Genomic DNA, 17,721 nt, shown 5'->3' on the forward strand with positions numbered 1-17,721 from the left:
GGAAATTTATAGATGCAAATGTTTATACTCCAACTTCTGCTATAGTTTTTTCTTAAAAAAAAAACAAAAACCCACACATTTGTTTCAACACAGTATGAGCAGGACATGAATTTCCCACTTGCTTATGTGTGATTTTTTTTGGTGAGAAACATCCGGTAAAAGCTGAAAACTGAACCCAGTTAGAACTGAGCTGTGCAGGAATATGCAAAATACACACAACTAAAAACACGTACCATCTATCTCAGTTCACCAGGTGTGTTGAACCACACTACACACACATGGTATTACACTTTCCGTCCAATGTCAGAGAACTCTCCTTCCACCACCTCACAGTAACTCGCAAGCTGTATCCCTTCTGACACCTATTTCCACAAGCAAACTTCAGGTCTTTTTCAAGGTCAAGTACCACATTCATTTTAGCACTTATGTATGTCTTAACCACTAAATGGATATAAAACAGTACCACTGTTTTTATAAGGTTCTCTGTGGGGGGAGGGGAGGGAGGTGGGCAGGTAGGGAGAGGGAAAAGGAGGGAGGGAAGGAGAGAAAAGGAAGGAGGAAGGGAAGGAGGGAGAGACATTAAATTTTTGAGTGTTGTGCCTCTAACCCCATTTTCTCCATAAAACCTGTGATTTTTGTTGTGCAATTCTGCACAAGGTGACTGCTAGGAAGACATACATTTCGATAAAGCAAAACTGACTGCATTAGAAAAGATATAATGAAAAGCACTTAGAGGGGATACTATTGGGACAAATACAGAAGTCTAAACATATACTGTAATTAGGTAGTATTAATGTGTCAATATTAAATCTCCCAAGTGTGATGACTGTCTTTGGCCTTAGGATATAAAAATATAAGGGGGACACTTTTGGCTTTCGGCTCGGGGAGGCAAAGGTGCAACTTTCTTCAGTCGTCCCGAATCCGGGTTCGTCCGACACCAGCCACCTCCGCCATGCCGCCTAAGTTCGACCCCAACGAGATCAAAGTCGTGTACCTGAGGTGCACCGGTGGCGAAGTCGGTGCCACGTCTGCCCTGGCCCCGAAGATAGGCCCGCTGGGTCTGTCTCCAAAAAAGGTTGGTGATGACATCGCCAAGGCAACCGGTGATTAGAAGGGTCTAAGGATTACGGTGAAACTGACCATTCAGAACAGACAGGCCCAGATTGAAGTGGTACCTTCTGCCTCTGCCCTGATTATCAAAGCCCTCAAGGAACCACCAAGAGACAGAAAGAAGCAGAAAAACATTAAGCACAGTGGAAATATCACTTTTGATGAGATTGTCAATATTGCCCGACAGATGCGACACCGATCTTTAGCGAGAGAACTCTCTGGAACCATTAAAGAGATCCTGGGGACTGCCCAGTCTGTGGGCTGCAATGTAGATGGCCGCCACCCTCATGACATCATAGATGACATCAACAGTGGTGCGCTGGAATGCCCGGCTAGTTAACTACAAAGGAAAATGTTTCAATAAAGGATCATTTGACAACCAGTGGAAAAAAAAAAAAATAAGGGGGACAATGTCATGATGCCTGCTAACTTTAAAAATCCAGGAAAAAGAGAAAAGAAAGTGTGAGACAAAGCAAATAGAGCAAAATGTTAACCAGCAAATCTTGTGAAAGGTATCCATTGTATTATTTTCTAATTTTTCTGTAATAAAAAAGATTTTTGTGATTATGCAGAAATTTGTGAAAACTAAGTAGCCAACTTAAACCAACTTAACTTAGACAATGAACAGAATAAACTCAAAGTACAATAATTTTTTAAAAGTAAAAAAAGTATAAGAAATAAATGAAATAGAAACTAAAGATACAAGAGAAAGGATCAACAACTCCAAACACTGGTCATTTGAAAAGATTAAAAAAGAAATCTTTTGATGAAATTTATCAAAAAAGACAAAGCACAAATACACAGAATTAGGAATGAAAAAGAGACCACCACTACAGAAGCAATACAATTTTTAAACTCTTAATACATTAAATAACTTTATTTCTTATTTGAAATGCTTAAAAATCTTTTTTTTTTTACATAATTGATTTTTAATGAAAAAGCTTAAAAATCTGAATGGGAAATATTTTAGAAAAAGTTTCTAAAACTATCTCAAAAAGTAGAAAGAGTCCTTTACCCACTAAAGAACCTGAATCCAGTTAAATAAAACAAATCACCAAATGATTCTTACAGGAAAATCCAGCAAACAATCTGTTAGAAAACAGATCATCTCTTTAGTATAGAAACTTTTGGAAAAAAGGAGAAAATGGAGGGAAAGAAAACTCTCCCAATTCATTGTTTGAGGCTACTATAAACTTGAAAACTGGGCATACGTAGTATGAGAAAGGAAAATCACAGGCAATCTCACTTACAAGCAGAGATTTTAAAATCCTAAGTGCTGGGCACCTGGGTGACTCACTCGGTTAAGCGTCTGCCTTTGGCTCAGGAAATGATCTCAGCGTCCTGAGATGGAGCCCCACATTGGAGCCTGCTTCTCCCTCTCCCTCTGCCTGCTACTCCCCCTGCTTGTACTCTCTATCAAATAAATAAATAAAATCTTAAAAAAAACCTAAATGTTACTAAATCAAATCCTACAATAAACATTTAAAAATTTTATTTATTTTTTTTAAAGATTTTATTTATTTATTTGAGAGAGAGAATGAGAGAGAGAGCACGAGAGGGAAGAGGGTCAGAGGGAGAAGCAGACTCCCCGCTGAGCAGGGAGCCCGATGTGGGACTCGATCCCAGGACTCCAGGATCATGACCTGAGCCGAAGGCAGTCGCTTAACCAACTGACCCACCCAGGCGCCCAAACATTTAAAAATTTTAAAAATATTTTGAAACAATCACAGAGTTACAGAAAAGTTGGAAATACAGTACAGAGAAAAATTTTCCCTGAACCATTTGGAAGTTAGTTGCCAATCTGATGCCCCATTGCCTTTAAATATTTGTGTGTATTTCCTACAAACAAGGACCTCCTATGTCAACAGACTATGACCATGAAAATCAGGAAATAAATATTGATAAGTTAATGCCATTTAATTCTCAGACACCATTCAAGTGTGCCAATTATCCCAATCATTCCTTGTAGAGAAAAGGATACAGTTCAGAACCATGCGATGTATTTAGTTATCAGTTAGGACCATTATACTATCAAAGATTATGGGCCAGTTATTTTGCAGAATGTCCCTTAATTTGGGTTTGGTATTTTCCTGTAATTGTATTCATGTTATGCATTTTAGCAGGAATACCACAGAAGTGACAGGGATTTCTTCTCATTGTATCGCACTGTATTAAGTGGTACCTGATTTCAGTCTGTCCCATTAGGACATTCCTTTTGATCACTTGATTAAAGCAGGGTCTGCCCTCCTTCTGGGTTCTGACTTAGCATGCTGGAATTGGCTATCTCTCTAGGTAATTCCCCCCTCCCCCAACCACCCTTCTCCTTCTGCTTAGGCTCTGACAGAAATGCCCCTCTGCAGAAATGCACCCCTCACCCTGGTCTGGCTGTGAAGCCCCACCTCAGGCTGCTCCCTTCCCCCTTCATGGATGCTCTCTCCTCATTACACTTGGGTTCTAAATCTCCACACACAGCCATGTGAGCCACCTCCCTATGGAGCATACGTCATCCTAACTGGGCCCTGACTCCTGCCCCACTGAGCTGCTACTCTGTGCAGACACCCTCCTTGCCCAGTCTGGGCTCTGACACTCACTGTGGGTCAATGCAGCACCCCTGCTCCCATCCCCAGATTACCTACTTCACCCTAAGTAATGGATTAAAGATAAGGACTGAGTTATTTGGGAAGGAAAGAATGGCTACAATGTATTTTAAAAAAGTATTCTGGACCCAGTAGGATTTATCCTAGCAATACGAGGACAGTTTGAAATTAGAAAAATCTATTTACTAATTTACCATAATAATAGATTTATTTTTTTTAAAGATTTTATTTCTTTATTTGAGAGAGAGAATGAGATAGAGAGAAAGCACGAGAAGGGGGAGTCAGAGGGAGAAGCAGACTCCCTGCTGAGCAGGGAGCCCGATGGGGGACTCGATCCCGGGACTCCAGGATCATGACCTGAGCCGAAGGCAGTTGCTTAACCAACTGAGCCACCCAGGCTCCCATAATAATAGATTTAAAGGGGACACTATATGATTATTTCAATAATTACTCAAAAAAGAACATATAAAAATGCAACCCATTCAAAGTAAAGAAAAAAAAACCCTTCTTTGCAACAACGAATAAAAGGAAAGCTCCTCAACATAACTGAGGGTATTCAGTAAAACCCACAGCAAATCTCATACTTACAGGTGAAATGTTAAAAATATTTCCCTTTAAAGTGAGAAACCAAATAAAAATGCCTGCTATCATTGCTTCTATTCAACATTGTAGGGCTAATCAGTGTAGTAAGAAAAAAAGTTTAAGTAATAAAGGCTGGATAGGAAAAAAAATATCATTTATCGGGGCGCCTGGGTGGCTCAGTCAGTTAAGTGACTGACTCTTGGTTTCTGCTCACGTCAAGATCTCAGAGTCCTGAGAATACAAAATGGGAAAAGTAATACTTTAAAACTGTAAGAAGAAAACATAAGAAGAGACTATCTCAAGGGAAAAAGAAGGACTTCTTAAATAAGACACAAAGTACAAAACCATAAAGGAAGACAATGACAACGGCAGCAACATTAAAATTCAAAACTTCTGTTCATCAAAACCCCACAAAAAATCAAATGAAAAGCCACGAACTGGGAAGAAATATTTGCAATCCATATTCCCAAAGAATACTTATTAATATATTCATTAACATAAAAATAACTCTTACAAATCAGTTAAAAAAAAAAAAGAAACACACACACAATCCAACTGAAATGCACCAAGGATAGAAACAATTAGCTAGATGGCTAATCCAGTGTAAAGATAAAATTGTGATCAACTAAAATCCCAGGTAGACTTTGGGGTAAAAGGTACCTCTGACTAGAATTGGTAAAAGTGAAATGTTAAAATCATTTCCCTTTAAAGCCTGAAACAAAACAAAAATGACTGCTACCACTGTTTCTATTCAACACCATAGGACTAATAAGTGCAATTCAAAGAAGAGATGAAAGTAATAAAGACTGGAAAGGAAAAATAAAAATGTCATTACGGCGGACAATGCAAATACATAAGAGATCCAAGAGAATTCCAACTACCAAGCTTGTTAGAAGTCTGACTTAAAGAACTGATGTTCATCTACATCACTTAAACTCCTAAGTCCACCTCTGTATTTCAGGTTTGAGAGCTTTCCATCACTGTATTTTCTTCTGAGGATGCTACTTTTATACACCTTTCTCCTAAACAGCGAGAATTCAGGAGAGTCTCTTACTTAAAATGAAATCCAAGATCATTTTATGATCTTACTTCAATATAGATGCTATAAACACTCTCCAGAGTTTCTCAGACTCCAAGGCCTACTTTCTTTGCAGCACTTGGGTGGCATGAACATCATGATCTCCAATTTCCTATTCCCTATCCTGACATAGCCCAGTTCTTGTAGAGTATATCCTTTGCAATAAGGAAGGCGTACACATGCAACCAGATCAGTTTCTTGGTGTAGAGGGTGTCAATACTGGATCAATATGAACATGTTTGATACTAAACTATTCACAATGCTCACAAGTGACTAACTTCCTATGAAACTCGATGTAATGGAAGTAGTGAAAAAAAAATGCTTACTACATAACCTAGAGTAGGAATGTTTTTAGATCCCATCCAATGAACTAATTCTCATAATGCTAGTTATTTCTGTACATAGGGCACCCTAAAAAGGACAATTCTGACTTTGTATTTATATTCCAAGACCCGTAAGGGCATATGTCCGGCAGACCTGTACCTTTATATCATGATTCCAGTAGTCAAACAGTCATAGTGAAGGGAAGCATATGGCTCAAGTCTAGAGGGATGACTTTATTCCAACATAGAGCTAAATGCCACATGGGAGGTCCAAAATCCCGCAGGGAGAAAAAACAAACAAACAAACACCCTCTACACAGAATTTAACCCTAGTATATCCAGGAACCTACAAACCCATTTGCACATAACCATATTCAAAGAAGCAGAGTCAAGATGCCATAAATAACAACAGCATGAGTTTCAATCTGAACTTGCTGGGGCTCAGCCAGAAAAGGTACCAGAGTCTACTGGGTATGTCTATCACGGGCCAATGCCACATATATGATATCCCCACTGCTATGGACTGAATACATGTGTCCCTCAAAATTCATATGTTGAAATACTAACTCCCAAGATGATGGTATTAGGAGGTGGGGCCTCTGAGAATTGATTAGGTCTCTTGAGGGTAGAGCCCTCATGAATTTGAGTGTGCCCTTATAAAAGAGGTTCAAGAAAACTCCTTTGCCCTTTCCACCATGTGAGAAACAGCAAGAAGGCGCCATCTATGAACTGCAAGCAGGCTCTCACCAGACACTGATTCTGCCAGTGCCCTGATCCTGGATTCTCCAACCTGAACTGTGAGAAATGAATTTCTGTTGTTTTTAAGCTACACAGTTTATGGTATTTTTGTTATAGAAGCCCAAATGGACTAGTATACTTACCTTAGAACATGAAATACAACTGCAGGTAGCCCAGCTTAAAAGATGCTCAATTTCTTTCATTTCTGTAACTTTTAGTAACTATCCTGGATGGTAATAAAATTAATTAGAAACCAGTTTTCCCCTAGTCAGTTTCAGTATACTCAATGATCCACAAGGAGCTTTGATTAAAAACAAATTAAAAAGTTACTTCTTCCCAGGAAAAATGTTAATCAACATAACCTGAGCTATGACGGGATGTGATCCATTCTCAACATAACAAATGGTACTGGTACAATTGGATATTCACATGCATAAAAAGGAAATGAGACATTTACATCACATATAAAACTTAACTCAAAATGGACCATACTTAAATGAAGAGCCAAACCTATAAAACTCCTAGAAGAAAATGTAGGATAAAATCTTAGTGACAAAGGGTTAGGATAAGAGTTCATAGATACAACACTAAAAGTGTTATCTATAAAAAGGAACAGCTGAATTGGATTTTATCAAAATTAAAAATTTTGCACTTCAAAAAATGCCATTAAAAAATGAAAAGACACATATTCAGTAAAGTTGCAAGGTATGAAACCAAAATAGAAAAATCAGTTGCATTTCCATATACTAATAACGTTATCTGAAAAAAAATTAAGAAAACAATCCCACTGACAATAGCATCAAAAACAGTAAAGTACTTAGGAATAAATTTAACCAAGAAGGTGACCTGTACCCTGAAAACTGTAAGACATCAATTAAAGAAATGGCAGAAGATATAGTTTTCCCTTGTTATCTGAAAGTTCGTTTTATGCTACTAGGCTTTTACTAAAGACCTACATTAGTACCTGTTTTCACTAACTGAAAGAACTCTGAAGACGATTTTTGCTTTTATGAAACGGTAATTGCTTCTTCACTTTACACAATTTTGGCTTATGAAAAGTTTCATAAGAATGTTCTACTGTGGATAGTGGGAGAAACCTGTAAATGCAAAGATTAAGTCCATGCTCATGGATTGGAAGAATATTATTAAAATGTCTGTAAATACCCAAAGCAATCCACATATTTAATGCAATCCTATCAAAATTCCAATGACATCTGCCACAGAGAAAGAACAAACAATCCTAAAATTTGTATGGAACCACAAAAGACCCCAAATTACCAAAGCAATCCTGAGAAAGAACAAAGATGGACACATAACATTTCCTGGTTTCCAAACTATATTATGAAGCTAGATTAATCAAGACAGTATGGCACTGGCATAAAAACATATAGATCAATGGAATGTAACAGAGAGCCTGGAAATAAACCCATACATATATGGTCAACTAATCTTTTTTTTTTCTGGTCAACTAATCTTTTGACAAGGGTGCCAAGAACACACAATGGGGAAAGACTCTTCAATAAATGGTCTCTTCAATAAATGGTCTTGAGAAAACTGAATATTCACATACAAAAGAATGAAATTGGGACTCCTATCTCATACCACTCACAAAAACAAACCTCAAAATATATTGAGGACATAAATGTAGATAAGACCCCAAACCATAAAATTCCTAGAAGAAAACAAAACTCCTTGACACTGGTCTTAGCAATGACTTTTTTTGGCTACGACACCAAAAGCACAGGCAACAAAAGCAAAAATGGACGAGTGGGACTACATCAAACTAAAAAGCTTCTGTTGAGCAAAGGAAACAATCAACAAAATTAAGAGGAAACATGAAATGAGAGAAAATATTTGCAAATCATATATCTGATAAGGGGGTTGATACTGGAAATATATGTATCTGAAATATATAAGGAACTCATACAACTTGATAATGACAACAAAAAATCCAATTAAAAAATGGGCAAAGGACCTGGAAACATTTTTCCAAAGGATACAAATGGCCTGTTAACAGGTATATAAAAAGGTGCTCAACATCATTAATCAGGGAATGCAAATCAAAACCACAATGAGATACCACCTCACACCTAGTATCAGAAAGATAAGAGATAAGTGTTGACGATCATGTGGAGAAAAAGGAACCCATGTACACTACTGGTGGGAATGTAAATTAGTACAGCCATTATGGAAAACAGTATGGGGTTTCTCAGAAAATTAAAAATGGGGCTACCATATCATCTAGCAATCCCACCTCTGGGTATATACCTGAAGGAAATGAAATCAGTATCTCAAAGAGGTATATGCACTTCCATATTCACTGAAGCATTACTCACAATAGCCAATATATGGAAATAACCTAACTGTTGGCAAATGAATAAATAAATGTGATATATATTCAACACAGAATATTATTCAGCCATAAAAAAAAAGAAAATCCTGCTATTTGCTACAATATATATGAACCTAGAGGGCATTATGCTAAGTGAAACAGGCCAAACACAGAAAGTCAAATACTGTAATGACGTCACTCATACATCGAACCTTTAAAAAAAAGTCAAACTCACAGAAACAGAGAATACAGAGTGGTGGTTGCCAGCGACTGGAGGCGGTGGTGAGGGAAACTGAGAAATGCTGACCAAAGAGTATAAACTTTCAGTTATAAGATGAACAGATTCCGGGCAACTAATGTTTAGTATGGTGACTGGAGTTAATATGTATTGCATACTTCAAATTTGTTAAGAGAGTAAATCTTAAGTGTTCTCAACGCATGCACACACACACAATTGGCAACTGTGAGGTGATGAATGTTTTAATTGACTGTAATCATTTCATAATGTATATATCAAATCATCTTGCACACCTTAAAAATATATAATTTTATCTGTCAATTATACCTCAAAAAAAACGGAGAGTAAAAGCATTTCTCATTTAAAAAAAAAAGATAAAAAAATGAAAAGAGGCACAGGCTGAAAGAAAATGTTTTTAAGTGATATTATCAGATAACTTAGAATACATAAAGAACTATTACAACTCTATAATAAAAAGACAAAGGACTCCTCAAAAATAGGCAAAGGTTTTAAATGGACAGTTTGTCAAAGAAACAAATGGCTTAAAAAGTACATGCTATATCATTAGTCATCAGGGAAATGCAAATTAAACTACAAGAAACCACTGCATATCCACTAGAATGGCTTTAATTAAAAAGACAATACCAAGTTTTGGTGAGGATATAGAGAAAGTTTGTTTGGGATTGTTCCGTGGAACCAGACTTGACAAATTTTAAACAAATTAGTGTCACTTAAGTCATAGATCCCTGGCTGTCTGAATTTTCTAATATAAGTAATCAAATTTATAGAAATAATTTGCAACTAATGAAAAAGAAAATACCAATCAACGTATATTAAACATTGCTTAAACATTAATGGTTCAAAATCATATTATTTTTTAATATAAACATTAACTATAATTCAGAGGTACCTGACAGAAAGGCTTAAAAAATACTCCTACAATAGAAATTATCTGAAAACGACTTTTACTATAACACCCTCAATACCCAGATTCAGAGATGGAAAATCAAAACTTTTGAAAGACTTCACTGCAAAGCATATGTGTAAGAAAAAGAAATTAAACCTCCAGAGTTGCCAGAAATAGAGATTACAAGACACCATTTCACCCTGCAAAATGGCAAAAATTATAAAACTTTAAAAACGACCAGTGCTGTAGAATGTTTATCAGTACAGTCTTCTGGAGGTCAAGCCAGCAATACAAACATTTTACATGGGTATAACTGCTAAACTAAAAATTCTGGTTCCACAAAATAATCCTAAACAAATACTGTCACACACATGCAAAAATAGATATAAGGGTATTTTGACATTTCTTGTAATCCAAAATATTGGAAATAACATAAATGTCACTAATAGAAGACACTTTAATAAGTTATGGTATTTCCATACTATGAAATGTTTATTTAAAAAGAATGAAGTAGAGGCGCCTGGCTGGCTCAGTTGGAAAAGTGTGTGACTCTTGATCTTAGTGTCATGAGTTAGAGCCCCATGTTGGGTATAGAGATTACTTAAAAAAAAAAAAAAAATCTCAAGGGGTATCTGGGTGGCTGTCATTTAAGAGGCTGCCTTCGGCTCAGGTCATGATCCCAGGGTCCTGGCATAGAGCCCCGCATTGGGCTCCTTGCTTCTCCCTCTGCCTGCTGTTCCCCCTCCCCCTGCTTGTTCTCTCCCTCTCTCTGTCAAATAAATGAAATCTCTTAAAAAATAAATAAATAAAAATCTTAAAAATTAAAAAAAAATAAATAAAATAAAAAGAATGAAGTTGTTTTGAATTTATTGATATGGAATGATGTCCAGGATATATCATAAGGTGGAAAAAAATGTATGGCACAGAACAATATACATGATCCCACTTTTTAAGCTTGAACATAAAAATACGAATGAATTAGACTTATGTGAATACACAGAAAAATGTCTGGAAAGATACTCAATTTTGCAACTAGTTACTTCAGGAGTAAAGAGGGGAACAGGATGGAGAAGAAAATAACCTTTGTATTGCTTGGATTTTTAAATAAGCATGTTATTTTTATAACTTAAAAAAGGAAACAGTGAAGAAATAACTGGAATTAGTATTAATACTACGTACTAGAGAGTTGTGACCCCCCCTCCCCACCCCAACCAATGACTTCGCTGACTCCTAGTAAATCAAACTATACAAGCTGATTATATATGAAAGTCCAATTACTGGAAATGAGTTTTATATCACCAAAAACTATTAAAGTTGGTCAAAAGTAAAACTTATGCTTCAAAGATGTTTTTAGCTATTTAAACATTCCTTTGAAGGAATTTTTTTCTTCAGTCTTCTTAAAAATATCTATCCACTTGCCTAAAATCTCCATTTCCTGGTAAATTTCCCTGTAGCAAGCATGGGCATTCTTCACTGCTTTTAGAACTTCAAAATTTTCTAGGCTCTTCTTTCTTGACACAGTAGTTGAATTTTGTTAATTATTGGGTTTTAGGGTTAGCAAGGGTGTAAAAAAGGAGGGATAACTAGTACATAAAACGTAACCTGTATTTTAAAATTTTTCTTCTAGATAAAAAAACTTGTGCTAAAACACACCCACATGCAAAACACACACATGGACTGGGGTGAAGAGCTATGTCAAAGGAATACATGAGTCAACTGAAAGAGCTCCCAATGCCCAAAGCTCCAACAATTTGGGCAAGAAAATATAATACTGGATTATAACCCAGGGTATACAATAAATATCCATGGATCCAGACTGATGTAAATAAGTGACTGAATAAATAAATGCAGGAGAAGAGACAAACCTCCTACAGAAAAAAATTCCCAATAATTTACCTAGACTCTACTCTCAAGGAAGTAGAGTATAACTTCACACCTCTTAATTGTGGGCTGTACGTACACAGCGTCTTTCCAAAGAGTACAGTATGGAAAGAGCTAAAAAAGAATGACTTTACAGTGGGGAAATCTGACAAACAGTGCTAAGCCAGGTGATCAAGGTGAAGATCAACAGTGTTAGGTCATGTTGGTAATATGCACCCTTGATAGGACTGTGATGACAATGGCACTTTACCTGTGTGGTCTTCCTGCCAAAATACCGTAACTCCAACCTAATCAAGAAAAAACATTAGACAAATTCCAACTGAGGAATATTCTAGATAATATCTGACCAGTACTCCTCAAAACTTAAAGTCATCAAAAATAAGAAAAACCTGAGAAATCATCACAGCTCAGAGGAGCTGAAGGAGATATGACAACTAAAAGTTAATGTGGCATCCTGGATGGGATCCTGACAGAAAAAACATTAAGATAAAAACTAAGGAAATCTGAATATAGATTTTAATGATACTGTATCAATACTGGTTAATTGTGACAAATGTACCATACTAAAGCAAGATGTGACTAATGTGGGAAACCAACTGTGAGGTATTTCGTAATTCAAAGTACTGTCTTCACAATGTTTCTGTAAATTTAAAACTATTTTAATAAAAAATTTATTTAAAAAAAAATGATCTGTCAGGTCACCTGGGTGGCTGAGTTGGTTAAGTATCCGACTCTTGATCTCAACCCAGGTCTTGATCTCAGGGTCATGAGTTCAAGCCCTGCATTGGGCTTCATGTGGAGCCTATGTCAAAAAAGATGTGTATTTATAATTATTTATTTTTAAAATTTGTATTTTTTAAAGGTTTTATTTACTTCAGAGAGAGAACACAAAAGGGAGAGAGCAAGGGAGAAGCAGACTCCCCACTGAACAGGGAGCCCAATGAGGGGCTCTAACTCAGGACCCCGGGATCATGACCTGAGCCAAAGGCAGATGCTTAACCAACTGAGCCACCCAGGTGCCCCTAAGATTTGTATTTTTAAAAACCCTTCATTATTATACTCATTTTCATACTTGACACTGGCTATTTTTACTTGGTTATCACACTTGATATTGGCTCTTTCAACACAGTGAAAATAATCAGAAGCTAATACAGCTGGCCATTATTAATCTAAACTTGAGAATTTTCTCAGATAATGCAAAAAATTAAGCAATGTTGACATTCTATAAACTAATTTTAACATAAGTATATTTTTAAAATTTTAATCATGTAAGTTGCAAGTTAACATGGTTGCAAGCTAGTTATCTGACTGGCTCTCTTCCATCCTTCCACTGAGATATTCATTAAATCACACTTGGATATATACAATGTTTAAATAGTTGGAAAGTTAAAATACTGGCTAAATATCTGTCAGGCCTCAGGATAAATTAAACAAAACAGGAGAAGACGACCAGGAAGATGTTAAGAGATTTCTACCTATGTGCCAATGGGAAAATTTACCTTAGAGATCTCTCTATTCCAAATTAGGTACCAAAGCAACCTGAGTTGTTTCCCTCCTCTTACCTTATTGGCTATTTGTACACCTCTCTTTCCAGATGCATTCAGGAGATTACAATTCCCAGGGATGCAAATGAAAAATGGAAACACACAGACTGTGATGGAATCACAAAGAACCAAAACTCACTCTGAGGGAGGAGTTGTTTTTCACGTCCTGTTTCTGGCAAACGATAGATTGCTCAAAATATCCAGGAATAAATTTAAATTACCCAGACATGTTTTGTTTGGCTCATACAGTGTATGGGGGTGTTTCTCCCCCCAGACATTTTTAATTAGTTGCCAATATTTCAAAATTGTGATGTTATACTAAGAATCTGGATTTCTAGTTCTTCTTGAGAAACCAGAAGATCTAGCAAAACTAGGCCAGAATTCCCACATAGCAGTAATAAGGAGGTAGTCAGCAATTAGTCAATCTGGGTGGGAACTCTAGTTCCTCACTGTTCTTTCCCTAAGTCATTCATTTACTTTATATTCCTGGGGTTTGTAGACATTTATTGTCACTGCTGGCAGAGACAAACAGTTAAGTAATGACAGTAGTTTTTAATCCAGAACCAAACTATATTTGGTCACCAATAAATATCAAACATTTGTCCACGGAATAGGCTCATCCAAGAGCCCTTCAGCTGTAGATCTGGCTATGGATATATGTATTTTCCAGTACTAAGTGGCCAGGCCTTGGAATCCAGAGATTTAGTCAAGTAAGTTACTGAACAAGATGATTTTTTTTTAAAGATTTTATTTATTTATTTATTTGAGAGAGAGAAAGAAATAGCACGAGAGGGGAGAGGGTCAGAGGGAGAAGCAGGCTCCCCACTGAGCTGGGAGCCCGATGCGGAACTAGATCCCAGGACTCCGGGATCATGACCTGAGCCGAAGACAGTCGCTTAACCAGCTGAGCCACCCAGGTGCCCTGGACAAGATGATTTAAAAAAAAGTTCACTGATACTTATCACGATCGACCTGTACCCATAATTCACAATACTTTTTATGTATTTAAGTCAAAAAGAATTGACAAATTGTTATATGTAAGCACTTTTTACCTAAAAATTTGATCACTATTTTTATTAGGATGAGAAATTCAACACAGGTCACTTAAATGAAAAAAAAAGGTAACTTACTCACTCACATCGTAACTGTTAAAGACCAGAGTGATGATGGCACAACTGGAATCCTGAACTTAGTTGCCCTATTCATCTACTCCATGAAGCCTTGCTGCCAATGTAATATAAGTAGTTAGGAAACACTAAGAATCTGACCCAGCAGTGCCTAAACAGGGAGGGCCATGGAAAACAACTCTCTATGGTATAAGAAGAACTGCAGGGGGAATTGGGGTGTTAGCTGCTGGCTCTCCAGGAAGGAGACACGATGTTTGGGGTGTGCAACGTACATGTCAGGGGAACTATGGTGAGATGGTCACTAAGTTGGGGCTGGGGCTGTGAGCTCACGAAGAGTGTGTCTACTGTGAGCACTCAATCTGGGGCAGAGGACCAATGGATGTCCCCATATCTGTCCTACTAGCAGTCATGCAGTAGGAGCAAGAAACCAAAACTAAAGCCCCTAACTTGTGTAGTGTCCCTTCAGTATGTTCTACTAACAAAGCTGAACATCAATCAAAGAAGAAATGCTTAAAGGGTCAAGCTCCAATACTGCAGAGCAAGTAACTGAGTTGATTCAGAGCTGAGAGGGAATCTGGTAACTGGGATACTTAATACTCAGGTATCTTCATAAAGGGTAAAGCATGACATAAACAATAAACTGGAAATATACACTACATTAAATTTGAGTAATTAAAATCTGCTGTCACTGCTGTTATATCTCCAGTACACTCTGAAAATGCGAAAAATAAATCAGTTATTTAATAATTTATCTCAGAAACATCAGCTACTCATAGCACTATAAACCAGTGGTTTCCAAAGAAAGTATACAGTGAAGTATAGAAAAAACTTGTTCTATTGAATTTATCTAAAACATAGATTTTTAATTTAGTACACAGACTCAAATAACTATATAAGCTGTAATAGTACATATATGTGGTGTGTGTGTGTACACACTCTCTCAAAATATCTTATTGTGCTATACTAACCCTTCTTCTTCTTAGGATGAAATTATATAATGCCTACCCAATGAGATAAAGTGAGGTGAATGACATAGGCACTGTGATGCAGCATTAGGCTACCTGACTGAGGTAGCCTCAGTCAGGCTGAGGCTGACTATGTGTTAGAAGGAAGATCATCTGCTCTGGACCACAAATGACCATGGGTAACCGAAACCACAAAAAGTGAAACAAAGGACGGATAAGAGGGGGACTACTGTGTATATAAACATATATAATTTATAATTAGATATTCCTATATTGAGGTTTCATATTCAAATGTTTACTGGTAGAATACCCAATTAAAAGCTGCATAAAGATCACTGATGTGACAATGGCCCTATTTTTCTCCAAGAGTTTTAGGTACTTCTTTGTGCCAAATAAAAAAACGAAACACATCACAAATGCAGATTTTTTTTCCTTAATCCAATAAAATAAAGAAATTATCTCGGTTATATGTGGAGAAAAAAAGTTATTATGTGGCGATTAGAAACCAATTTCTTCAACAAGCTGCTCCCATTATAGTTCATAAATATGTATTGATTACCTTTAAAAGACTTATACATTACTCAAATAAATTCAAAACTAATAAAATTCCCACTACTGCTAAACAAAGAACCCTAATTAACACATTCTTAAATAAGGCTATTAACTTAATCTTCACTACAATAGTAAAATGCTTATATTCATTGTTCTTCCTGATAAATTTAGTTTCAAATTATTAAAGTTTACTATTCCTTCTGTAACCTAAAACAAATTTTCAAAAAAACAACATCTATATATTCCTCCCAAAGAAGAAAAAAATGTTTTACTTAGTTTGGGTTTTGCTTTTCCTGTTTTTGTTCTTGTTGTTTTAAAGGCTCCACACGCAGCGTGCAGCCCAATGCAGGGCGTGAACTCACAACCGTGAGAACAAGACCTGAGCCAAGACCAGGAGTTGGATGCTTATCCGACTGAGCCACTCAGGTGCCCCTCTTGCTTGTTTTTTAAACATTAAATCCTATTACTTGACTTAAGACAAATTATTTTACTGCTTTGTCCCTTAGCAATCTCATATAAATAGGAATAGCAACTCTACCTATTTCAGAGGGTTACTGAGGATTAAATGAGTTCCTCCCTCTCAATCTCTTTCCCTTTCCTGCCAACATAAATACTCACTCTAACACACACACACACACACACACACACACACACACACACACTTTTAATAATTCTGGCACATAGTCAGCATTTAATAAATATAAGCTATTGACTACTACTGATCATGTACTCATGTTTGCTTTATAAGAACTCTATTTGACCAAACTCAATCCTTGCCCGAAAACAGATACCCAATGTTAGAACTGAGATGAAGTAAGAGTGGTCAGAACAAACTTAATTTCAGTAAGTAACAGCCTCTTATAAGCACAAAATTTACTCTCCCCTCCAATAATTAAAACCACCTATTCAAGGGAAAAAGAAGAGACAAACATCCAACAATATTTAATTACCTATGATTCAGTAAAATAAGGCATGGCCCCTGCTTTTTATTTTTTTTTTAAAGATTTTATTATTTTATTTGAGGGGTGCCTGGGTGGCTCAGTTGGTTACACATCCGCCTTCGGCTGAAGTCATGATCTCAGGGTCCTGAGAATGAGCCCCATGTCAGGCTCCCTGTTCAGTGGGGAGTCTGCTTCTCCCTCTGCCCTTCCCCCTGCTCCTGCTCTCTCTTTCTCTCTCTCAAATAAAAAAAAATTTCTGTTATTTAAGAGAAAGAGAGAGGGGAAGGGCAGAAGAAGAGGGAGAATCTGAAGCAGACTCCACACTGAGGGCGGGGCTCAATCTCATGACCCTGAGATCATGACCTGAGCCAAAACCAAGAGTCCAAGAGTTGTATGCTTAACCGAATGAATTACCCAGGCGCCCCCTGGCTCCTGCTTTTAAGAAGCTCCAATTTGGGGGTAAGGTGAGGAGACAAATGCAATCATAACACAGAGAAACTATGATAAACGCCAGAAAAACATAGTCTAATATAAATATGGGAAATATGTCATTAAATCCATTTAGGAGTGTAGGAAGGCCTCCTTAGAAATTAATACCTAATAATTTTATCAGAGATTAAGGGAAAGAAATGTATAGACATGGGGTTGATGAAAGGAGGAAACACTAAAGGAAAAAGCTAAAGCCAAAGCACAGACATGAGGGAGGATATGAAAAATGCAGTATAAGAACAGAACATAAAGTTCTAAGGCTAACGAGAAAGAATATGGCTCCTCCATCAGCCCTGGGAACCAGGTCATGAAGGTCA

General features: G+C 36.9%; 1 protein-coding gene and 1 pseudogene across 4 annotated transcripts in view; one reads left to right on the plus strand and one right to left on the minus strand.

Annotated features, from left to right (window-relative positions):
• Positions 1–17,721, minus strand: part of ZNF292 (zinc finger protein 292) — a 102,404-nt gene that overhangs the window by 67,495 nt on the left and 17,188 nt on the right. The window lies entirely within an intron of this gene.
• LOC118357203 lies at positions 902–1,492 on the plus strand (annotated as a pseudogene). Its single transcript, XR_004820217.1, has one exon. The product of XR_004820217.1 is annotated as a 60S ribosomal protein L12-like (transcript).

Source organism: Zalophus californianus, chromosome 7 (genome assembly GCF_009762305.2).
Source record: "Zalophus californianus isolate mZalCal1 chromosome 7, mZalCal1.pri.v2, whole genome shotgun sequence".
Lineage (NCBI taxonomy): Eukaryota > Metazoa > Chordata > Mammalia > Carnivora > Otariidae > Zalophus > Zalophus californianus.